Raw genomic sequence first — 11824 nt, 5'->3', positions numbered from 1 at the left:
AATGCCGCTCATTAAGCTGCTGCCGCCTCCTCCTCCTCGGATGACACCCCGGCCCGCGAGGCGCTCTCTTCTCTCTCCACCGCCAGACCGGCCGGGAGCAGGGGCGAAAGGGGGGCTGGGCCGGCTGCCTCCGTCGGACGACGCTCGCCCCCCCCCCCAGGCAGGCAGGCCGGCCGGCCGGCTGCAGTAGACGGGCCGCACCGGGGATGCGCGTGATGCGCGCCTGCAGCGCCGGGTTCCATGGATTTGCGCGCAAGGAAGACTCGGGGACTGTCTGGCACCCCCACGCGCCTCTACAGGACTCAACACTACATAGCCCGGCTGTGTTTGCAGGAGGGGGGCGGGGAGCACGCGCACACACACGCACACACCCCGGGTGCTGCACACGCTGTCTCGCCTGCACCCGCACTTTAGACCTCCCGCTCTGGAGACGCCGCGCAACTCTGCTCGGTCACAGGCGACAGATGACAACGGACCGCAGCGGGTAACGTTCGCGGAGTCCACTTCGTCCTGCCGGCCCCCACAGCCTGGGTCGCTTTACATCGATTCCGATCGCGACCTCCATGCGCGGTCTTTGGGACAGCGACGGAAGGCGATGGGAGAAGGGAAAGACAGCTCCCGGCCCCCGAAGAGAAAATAATAATAGTAATAATAAATAATTAATAATACATGACAAGGACCGTGCCTTTCCACAGCGGGGGAGGCAGTCGGAGGAGGAGAGGGGGGCAGAGGGGCGAAGCTTTTCTCCTCCGCTGCGCAAAGGGTGGGGACGTACTAAAACCAAGGACAGCGATTGCCCATAAGGAATACATGAGTGCCCATAGAGAATAATGGAGAGGAGGCTTGCCCAGAGAGGATAGTGCAGTTGCAGTACATAATTGCCAATAGAGAATCCATGACTGCCCATAGGAAATAATGGAGTACATAACTGCCAGTAGAGAATCCATAATACCAATAGAGAATCCATGACTGCCCATAAGGAATAATGGAGAGGACGCTTGCCCATCGAGTATAATGGAGTACATAATTGCCAATTTATTGCATTTTATATTTTGTATTTGCTGGTTTTAGGGTTGCTGCAAGCCCCGCGTGGAGCCCCCGCGATGGTGGTGGCCTTGGACTCCTAGGGGCGTTGCCGCTCAGACATCACACGCGAGAGGTCATTCTGGCTCCCCCGCTCTCGTAAGGGGCTCTTTAAAAAGTTGTGGCCACGGACAGGGGGCCATGAAATGTTCCCTCCCCTCCCTGAGCCCCGGGGTGGTGGCCTTGGACTCCTAGGGGCTTTAATTCCGAGCAGCCCACTCTGACATCACACACTCAAGAGGTCATTCTGGCTCCCCCAGCTCTTGTAAAGGACTCTTTAAAAAGTTATGGCCACCGACGCGGTAGCTGCAACCGCCAGGCGAAAGTTCCCTCTCCTCCCTGAGCCGCCTTGCCCCGGCAGGCTGGCAGCCCCAGGAGAGAGAGAGTGGGACGGAAGGCGATCTCGAGCGTCTCCAACTCCGCTGCGCGCGCTCCGGAGGGAAAGGCGTGGGGGGAGGGCGTGACTCGAAGGCAGGAGCCTTCCCCCCGTTTGCAGAGCGGCCCCTCCCTGCAATCCGCCGCCAGTCGGCGTCTGCCCCTTCCTGCCTGCCTTTGTCGGAATAATGCCCAGCCGGAGGGAAGCCCCGTCGTCGTCGAACTCCAAGCCTCTCTGACGCCTGTTTTGCGCAATCGACTGTCTCCCCCTCCCCGATCCGCCCTGCCTGGAGGGAGGGAGGCTGTCGCCGTCCCCCGGGTGCCTCGCGAGGAAGCCGCACGCAACCCTGGGTGGGATCGCCTCAACTGACCCCGCTCCCCGCCCCGTCTGCCCAGTCGGAGCCCCAGCGAGAATGAAAGACTGGGCTCGCTGAGGTTAGCGGAGCCGCCGCCGGCGTCCCTCCCCCCCGCAGGATCGGGCCCCTCTTGGTTTGGGAATGCACTGCTGGCGGCGGGGGGGGGGGGTGGACTGGGTCTCTCTCCCAAGAGCGAAGGGCTCGATCCGCCGCAGCTCTTTTCTATCAGTCCCCGCCGGTCGCTCTCGGCCTAATGCGCTCCCCTCCTCGGGTTGGTGTGAGACTGAGGAGATGGAGGAGGAGGAGGAGTTCATATGCCGCCCTGAAAATGAAACGCACATCTGCATTTGCACAGAGACACGCGCCGGCGTCCGGTTTGCAGGCTGCAGTCCTAAACACACTTGCTGGGAAGAAGTGGATGGGATTCCGCTCCAGTCTTGTATTAGCCGGTTCTGACCGTTTCCCTTCAGAACCCGAAAACCAGAGCGTCTCCCTCCCCCCGAATCCCCTCCTCCGAGTCCTCCCAGACGTGGAGTTGCTACCTACTCTGGAGACAAACGTCTTGTTGCCCCTGTAACAGAGGCTTAACCTCTGGGAGCTTTTCCTGGCCCGCCTGAATCAAACCACCCCAGGCAGCCTTTCTTAACGGGACGAGACAGGCCAGGACCGTTCCCTCCAGGCCAGGCGGCCAGGCTTACTCCCGGGCCTCTTCCAAGAGTCTAAACCACGCCACGCAACCACCGGCTCCCATGGCGCTGGCAAAAGGCTGCGCGGAAGCAGCCGTTTCTCCGAAGCGCCCTCGACAGACAGACGCGGCCTCCCGGGAGCCGCTCTGACCCCCAGGCCCGGGGGGGCGGCCGAGCCCTCCGCGCCACCGAGCCTTCCGAGCAAGTCTGCCGAAGGGTCGAGCCGCTGGAAGCACCCTGAGCAGAACGAAAGCGGCCGAGTAGGCAGGCGGAGGCGGCCCGCTCGGCGTCGGAGGGAGCGAGCCTCCAACGGGAGAGGGAGAGGGCGAGGCCGGGCGGGCGGGGCGGACGGAGGAGCGCGTCCTTCAGGGGGCAGTGGTCCTTCCCGAGGGAACGTGGCCGGGAGAGCGGGCGGCAATGGCCGGGCCTGCTCAGAGAGCGAGGGCGCGGGGGCAGCACGGAAGTAGGCGACGGGGCTCGCAAGCGGACTGCAGCTCGCAGACAGGGCCAGAGGTCGCTCAGTTTGCCTGGGAAGTTCCAGCGCACCAGCACACGGCTGACTGGCGGTCCCTGCGGCGAGAGGAGGCTCCGCGCACCGGCACTGCTCCTCCACCCAATGGTTAGCTTGGAAAGGCGCCGCCTCCGGGTAAGGCGCGCATGCTCACCTGCCGGGGAAGGTAAGGAGCGCCCTCTGGAGGCTGGCTCGGTCTCGCGTCTGTTTTCGGGTGGGGGAGGGCAATCGGATCGCCGGGGGAAAAACCTGCGATCCCGGAGATCCCTTTTCTACAGAGGGCGCGAAGGATCCACGCGGGTCATTCGTGCACCAGGCAGGTCTTCTGCGCTCTGCCTCTCATCACCTTGAGAACAAAAACAGGTTCGCGCCTTTTGTTGTTCTTGCTCCAGAAGCCCATAGACGCCTCCCCAGGCGCATCTTCCTTTGCTAGCACTTTCGGTCCCGTCCCCCCCACCCCCGCCTTGTAAAAGAACCGGGGTTGTTTTGTTCTTGCAAACTCTTTCGAGGCGAAGCAGACCAAAAGGCTCTGGGAGTCTTTCGCTGGGTAAGAGCAGGATCTGAGGCTGGTTTTCAGAAAGTGCCCTTGCCTTCAGGGAAGTGTTTGCAGGATTGCACCCTGAGACTAAGGCATGGTAAAGCTAAGACTGGCTTACCTTTCAGAGACATTGTAGAAGAATGGTGGGATTTAATGTGCTTTTAATGTGTTTTTAAAAGCACTGCATAGAAAGAAATAATACTGCATAGAAATATTTACTGGCAGCAGTAACACATTCAACAGGTGCAGCCTCTTCCACTGCGCACATGCTGTGATGGAGAAAACTACACCTGTTGAATTTTTTCAGCGGTCATGCGGATGTTAAGCATAGCGCAGGGGGCATGGAGGAATGCCAACAGGCCTGTAGCGACAGTGGGGCATCTCGGGGCTAGGCCCCCTGACTTACTGGCAAGTCCCCACAACTTCCCATCCAGGCCAGGACCCCCAAACGGTGGCAGGTGCATGTAAGGACCCGGGTGTTGCTTTAATTCTATCAGCCACTACCCCCTAAGAAAATTTTTTTGCAATTTAATTTTTATTACTTTTTCAAAATCATAACAGAGCATAGTATTCTTGGGAAAGCATTTTTCATAAATTCAGACCAGTTCATAACAAAAGACAAAACATAACATACACAAACCTTGTTTTAACAATCTATAGATGTTCCGAGTAGAGAAAGATATCGATACTGTGAACACCGTTACCTTACGAGTTATATAAGAAGTATAATTAGTATTCAGAATAATCTTTGCCTCAAAAATCACACACTTGGTTCACGACTAGTCAATGCGGAGGATAAAGTAGTTTAGGCAAGAAGCAGTTTGAGATAAGCAGGATTACAGGTTGAAGGTCATCGTTTGCTGTAAATTCTAGGAACGGAAGCCATTTCTCCTCAAGGTTGGAGAATTTGGGGGAAAGATATGGTTGTTCTAAGCGACCTGTAATCTTGTCTATAATGAAGTGATTCCAGACTTTAACCAGCTGGATCGTGTGGGAGCCAGGTTTGATTTCCATGTAGAAGCAATAGACGTTTTTGCGGCTACATGAAGATTGGAAATCAATTCACGTCTGATTTTTGGAATCTTGGTTGGGCCCCAGAGGTCAAGAAAGATCAATGCTGGATCTAAAGGAATTTCACATCCCGTGATTAGGTGTATTTGGGATAATACATCACGCCAGAATTCCTCTATACGGGTGCACTGCCACCAGCAGTGAGCAAAGGTTCCAATTTCACCACACTGTTTCCAGCACAAAGGGGAATGGGAAGAGGTCATTTTAGATTATATCTCTGGAGTAAGATACCAGCGTGTTACAATCTTGTATGATTGTAATTTAGTCAAAATGATAGGGGAGGTTAGCAAAGTGGACGACCAAATTTTGGACCATTGAGTTCCAGAGAATTCAGTTGCACAGTCTTGTTGCCATCGAGTTTGATATCGTAGCGGAGGTCTGATATCTGACCTCATATCTGACCTGATATCTGAGGTCATTTTGGTGAATCAGAATTACCGAAATAAGACCTTTGTAGCTGTTATCTTAGTTTCCAGTGAGTTTCTTGAGTGGAGTTTTAAGGGTTTTCACGATGTCAGGAAGATTAATGGATTGAGTCATATGGCCCAGTTGCAGGTAAAAGAACCATGATACGGTGTGACCACGTTTGTGTTCTAGATCTGATTTTGGGAGTAAGCCATCTCGGGAGGAGATATCCACAAGACGAAAGATGTTTGCTTGTCTCCAGGTGCTAGCAATCTCTTTGCCCGTTCCTGGGAGAAACCATTGTTGGTGTAAGAAAGATGAATATCTGGATGTTTTCGGAACCAGAGCTTTTTTTACAAGTGTCCCAGTTTTTCAGGATTGTCTTAAGGAAGGGGTTATGAGAAATTGCGATTGGTCTGTCTCTGGTGTCCATCCATATTTATTTATTTACTTATATTCAGGAGTCATTTCGTAGAAAAAGAGGTACAGGAGCTCATTAGCATAACTCATTAACATAACTTATTTGCATATGCCACACCCCCTGACATCACCGGAAGTGTGTCAGAAGGCAACACCCACCGCTCAGGCTCCACTGGACTGTTTTGGATTGCTAGCTATTGGGGGGGGGAGGACCATGCAGATCTGTCCTTGCAGAGGAGGGAGAGCTTGTGCCTGAATAAAACACTGTCTTAAAGGTGCAACTGGACTGTTTTGGACCAGGGGTCCGGGGGGAGCTCTGCAACTTACCTGGCTGCTTCTTGCTCTGACTGAGGGCTGCTGGGAGCAGGGTGTGGGACTTGTTGCATGTGCCCGCCCCCTGGGCTCTTTACTGCCGGAGCTCCGCTCCTGTGCGCTCCTGCAGGAAATGACCCCTGCTTATATTTACATTTATATCCCGCCCTCCCTGCTATTCGGGAGGCTCAGGGCAGCTAACAACATACATAAATATACATTAAAATCCCATTAAAACAATCAATCAATATAAAATCATACTACATAAACATAACTTATATTAAAAGATGGTGAATCTTCCGACATCTGCTATCGATAATGGAGAGAAAAGTGGATTGAGAGACTTCACCCAATCTAGTTGATCAACACGTAACATTTTGATTATGGGGATGAGCAATGTCGTCTTGTGGTAGGTGAATAAGTTAGGATATTTAAGACCACCTTGCGATGTGTGTCTCCAGATGGTTTGAAAGCCAATTTAATGTCGTTTTTGTTGCCAAAGAAAGGAGTTCTTTTTTGCCAGTCTTTCAGTGTTTCTGTAGGGATATTGATAGGTATGGTTCTGAAAAGAAATAAAATTTTAGGGAAAATGAAAGATTTGATGAGGTGTAATCTGTCCAGAAGGGAGAGAGCTTGTTTTTCCCAGTTCCGTATGTCAGATTTGATTTCCTGAAATTTATGATGGAAGTTAATCTTCTGTAAATCTGTTAGTTTCTTGGGTATTTGAATTTCTAGATATGGAAGCGAAACATCAGCCCATTTGAAATCATATTTGTGGTGAAGGAACTTTAACTTTTCCAGTGGATTGATTAACTTTTAGCCCTGATATTGTACTATAGGTCAGGAGGATTTCTTGTAGGTGCTGCAGAGATTTTGATGGAGTTGTTAGATGCAAGAGCATATCTTCTGCAAAGAGGCTGATCTTGTTTGTGTGTGTTCCAAATATGATACCATGTATGTTGTTGTCATGTCGAATTGAAGCAGCCAGAGGTTCTAAGGCAAAAGCAAAGAGAACTGGTGAAAGAGGACATCCTTGTCTGGTGCCTCTGGTTAACTAAGAAATTTAAATGACCCCCCAACTTAAAAAATCCTGGCTACAGGCCTGAATGCCAACCCAATTGAATTCCAGTAGAGGACTCCCCGGCTGGTTCCTTCCTTTGCCTGGCACCTTTCCAAGCCCAGAAGGGCTCCTCAAGAAAGGTCATGGTGAGTGTTTTGATGCCTCTCCTCCCACAGGATTAGATACTTGTGAAGAACTGTCTTTATTTGCTCCTGCTTTGGAGCTCCCATTTCCAGGAACCCCACAGATGAGATGCTGTGTACTTGGCAATTGTAGCCCAGCCACTGAGAAAGACGGCACTCCAATGAAATAAATGCTGCAAAATGTTCATGTGTTACTCCAAACTCAAATAGGTTGTTCTTCCTTTGCTTCCTAGAGCAACCCTGTTAGGTTGCTTAGTTATTATTTTGTCTCCATGTTATGGAAGATGGCAGGCAACTTCATGGTGATGTCTTCCAGACCCGTAACTGCACATGTGCTTCCTAGGCCATATTGTGGCGGCAGGCAGAATTTCCACAAGGGCTGTTTTTTAAACTATGGAGAGATGCAGGAATGGGCTGATCTTTGCAGGTTGAAGTCAATGGTTTTAGAACAAGGTAAGTCTGCTAAGGATGGTGCCGCAGGGCTTCTGTGGAGATTGAACAGAGTGGGCTTCCTGTATGTTTTGCTCAGTCTGTGGCCAGAAGGCTAGTCTGTGCCCATGCCCTTAGCCAGCTTCCTTGCCCTCCAGAGAGATGAGGCATGGCTTAGGACCGCCAACTAAGAATATGCCACAGTCATGTGCATGATGCACAGATGTCCCAAAATGGTTGTTCTAGGCTGGTGCTGTCATAGGACACCACCTTCAGGAAGAAGGGTTTGAGATGGCATGCAGATGTGCCAGATTTCGATCACGAGCCTGCGTTTGCATGGCGCAGAATCCTTGTGCTCTACTGTGGTGGGGGAAGGGGTGCCATTTTCTACTCTGAGGAACAGCCAGGTTGGCCCGGTGCTGATTGTCCGGCCACTGTGTCCATCACAGAGCAAAGGCCCTCTTTTTAATCTAGGGTGAAAAGCATCAGCCAGCTCTTAGTGGAGGAGATTTCTAAATTTTAACAGGAGTGGGAAGGCAGGGGGAGTGAGCATAATAGAGCCTGAAGCATGGAACAAAAGCCATGCAGGCACTTGAAAATAAACCCAAGATAAACAGTCTCCCTCCGGAAGGTGGTGTGAGGTCCAATTTTGGCACTGGATCCTAGCACTGGAACAGAGTTTATTCCCGTCCCTGTTTTTGAGCACATCTGGATGTGACCTTAGGAAACCTATGCGGGCTGGTGTGGTTCCTGCCTCTTGTGGGCGCTTCTCCAGTCCTGGTGAGCTCAGAATCTCAAGGGCAACTTCCTCTGGAACACATCGGCTCAATTTTTCATCCTCTGGAAGAGTTTTCAACCCAGGCCCATAGCTATACTGGGGCATTTCGGGGCCCTGCCCCCCTAATTAAAAGCCCCGCCCCACAAATAGCCATGCCAGAAACCTTATTTTTGACGATGGCCTAGGTGGTACTGGGCTAGCAAAAAGAGGGGTTGTTGGAGATGTATTGAAGGTGTCCTTCTAAGCTTTCTTGCCCTGTGGAAGTGAACTCAAAAGGCATTTAAATGCCTTCTGAAGACAATTAAATGCTTGAGTGTTTTTTTCCTAGGAACTGGTGTGCTCACTGCCTTGTCCCTTCTAGGAAAGGCTAGAAACAGGCTCAGAGCCACCCCCTTTAAAGAAAGGTATTCAGATTAATTTAATTAATTGTAATTTAACTGGCTACAGGCCTGTTTCAACCTGCCTCTTGATCTTGCTGGTGGCAGCAATTGCAGAAAACTAAATGAACACAAGACATCCCTGTCTACAAAGCAGAAAAATCAAGAAACAGGTTGAAGATTTGCAAAAAGAGAGAGCCATTTCATGTTGGTTAGACCAGGGACCTGCAGCCTGGGGGTCCAGAAGCCCGATGGAGCTCCATGTAGAACCCAGGATGGCTCTTTTATAAACAAGATCAAATGCCTGTTGGAGGGGTAGGTGGAATGCTAGAATAACCACCAGTATGTGAAGGCAACTAAAGGGAAGGGAAATGAAAGAGGTGAGCAGTTGCCACTGCCCTTAATCCAAGCACAAACATGCACGGATTTATTCCAGTCCAGTAAAACAGTTGCTCAGGATACTCCTGTGTGGGTTTATTACTTATTGTGAGACCTTGTGAGCCAGTTCTTCACTCAACAGAACTTGTGTTTGAGCTGTGGAAACTGTATGGGATTACTAATCCACATGTCAATTACCAGTCGTGTTAAAGTGTATAGTTTTGGTTATGCCAATAGGCTTTCTTGTGCTGGCTCTTTGCTGATCTCTTGCTCTGAATGTTGATGTAGTCTGGAGCAGTGATGCTCTGTATTCTGGGTGCTTGGGGGGAGGGCTCCTGGAGTTCTGGCCCCACTGGTGGACCTCCTGATGGCACCTGGGTTTTGGCCACTGTGTGACACAGAGTGTCTTCTTAGTCTGGTCCGTTTATTTTAAAAGGCTGCTGGGCTAGAGAGTTAACCAGGACAGGGTTCAGCTCCCCTCTCAGCCAGAGACTGTACTAGCTGACCTTGGGCTAGTCTCCATTTCTCAGAGTAGCCTACCTCTAAGGGTCATTGTGGAGATAGAATGGAGGATGCAAGAACAATAAATGCTGCCTGGATAGGTAAACTTTGTAACAGAGAAGCCAATAGTGTGGCGAATATTAATTACCACAGTATTCTGTCTCCTCTCCTCTCCTTTTCTTTCTTTCTTTTTTTTTTTTGAGACCCGGAAAGGAATTTTTTTAATTGATTTTTTTAACACTACAAAAAACTACAACAGAAAAAAAGGGGGGGGGAACTACATATAAGGGAGAAAGTAAAGAACCCACTACTGACTAAAAACCCAAGAGAGGAGATCCTCTAACTAGCTTTTTTTTTAGCATCTAAACTTATCATCTTTGTACTTCTTATGAACTGTGTCAATCTTTTAGGACTTTTAACCCTCCCCATTTACATTTAATTGCCCAATAACAGTGCCCCTCACCATCCCCTGGAACCAAAGTTCTCAAAGGCACAATTCAGAGTCCTTCAGCTTTTACTTCTTCTCTCTTTTCCGCAGTTTGTAGGGACTTTTCGGGGCTGCTGCCCCCTGCTCAGACAAAGAGTCCTCGCCACATGAGCCAGTTTCCAGCTCGCTGCTGGACCTGCTGTCTTCTTCTTTTTTCTCTTCCTCTGACCTTCCCAGCTGCTCCTTTAGAAATTCTTGAGCTTTAAGAACAGAGTCAATCTTAACCTTCTTCTCTTTGATCTTAAATGCTACTCCTTCTGGAAATAGCCATTTGTATCCAATTGAATTTGTCTGGAGGAAGAGCACAAGTTCTTTGTATTTCTTTCTCCGTTGCCTTACTTCAAATGGAATATCCTTTAGCGTTCTGACTGCATTCTCCCCCACCTTCAGGGGTGTCACAGCCACTGCTTTCAGGATAGCATCCCTGATGTGCCTCTTCGAGAATCTTACTACAATTTCCCCAGGCAGATTATTTTTCTTTATATATCCTGAATATGACCTGTAGGCCACATCCATGTCGTTGAGTAACAATTCCGCCTTTATATCTGTTGCTGGGGCGAGTAGCTCACTCATCAGTTCTTTAAGATTCTCTCCTCTATTCTCTGGCACCCCTTGGAAGCGCAGGACCATGTTGGCCTTATCCATTTGCACTTGCAGCATCTGATCTTCCAAAGAAACAGTTTTCTTTTCCAATTTTTGCACTTTCTTCCTCACTTTCTGCGTTGTCTCAGCCATTTCCTTTACTTTCTCCGCATCCTGCTTCATTACTTGTATCAGGTCCGTTATTTGTGTTTGTTGAGCAGTGATGCTTGTTGTTACAACTGCAAGCTGCTTTTGCTGCGCTGTTATATTCACTGTTACCACCAACATCTGCTCTTTAAAGACATTGAGCTGTTCCAGTAGAGGGTGCATGACCTCAGCCATCGCCTTGGTCATCTTACTGGTCGTTTCCGGTCTTGGGGACTCTGGTTTCGTTTTTAAAAGTTTCTCTTTGTCTCTGTCCCTCTTCCCCGCCATCTTTTCCCTGTTTGTTTACTTACATGAAAACTTTTTAAAGTCTCTGAATATGCGCTTAACTGTATAGCTTGATTGGGTGAGTACTTCTGGGCAATCACATGTTTATTCTTCTGCTCCCCCCTCCCTTTCGCTCAGTGATTTACACATGGGAGGCGTCCCTCCCCTGCTCGCTTCTGCCGTTCCGTCGGGTTGGGAGCATCTTTTCTTTTAATAATCTTATCTCAGTTGACTCACGTTCATAGTTGGTCTTCCGACCCCGCTACATTCATCATTTCTGACGCCCGATCTCCTACGCTTGACCCGGTTAGCTTCACTTCTACCATTCGGTCTCTCAGCTGGACAAACCACTGGAGCAAGGGGGAGCCTCAATTCTCTGGCATTCAGTCATTGAAGAGGCTACCCCCTCAAAGCTCCTTGGCCAGGGACCCTTCGCCAGGCCCCTAGGGGGGTTAACGAGCCTGCTCACCCCCTCCCTCCGCCAGAGCACAGAAACACCCCCGGGAGGTCTGGGAGGTGAGTCCGTGAGTGTGCCGCCATCAACCGGAAGTTCTTCCTCTCCTTTTCTAAAACTTATTTTAATAACTGCCCTTAAAGAAATTCTGCTGATGCACAGTGCAGTTTCAGACAAGAATAATATGCTGCCTGGAGGACTCTGTCTCCTTGGGGGGACAGTGGGATAAAATTGTGGTAGGCAGAATATCGAGAGAGTGAATTTTAGAGAAATGTTGTCGAGTAAAGCCATTTGATAGGAGATAAGAGTCAAAAGTCTCCTTTCCGGCATTCATAGCAGGGAATGAGACAAAAAGAATGACAAAAAAGTAGCAAAGTTTAATATGAGTCAGCAATTGGCCCCAGAGCCAGTTTTGAATATTAAATCTTAGCCCTGCATCCTGTGAA

Source organism: Gekko japonicus, unplaced genomic scaffold, assembly GCF_001447785.1.
Source record: "Gekko japonicus isolate JY-2015 unplaced genomic scaffold, Gekko_japonicus_V1.1 scaffold1878, whole genome shotgun sequence".
Taxonomy (NCBI): Eukaryota; Metazoa; Chordata; class Lepidosauria; order Squamata; family Gekkonidae; genus Gekko; species Gekko japonicus.
Note: the sequence above shows the minus strand (reverse complement) of the source record.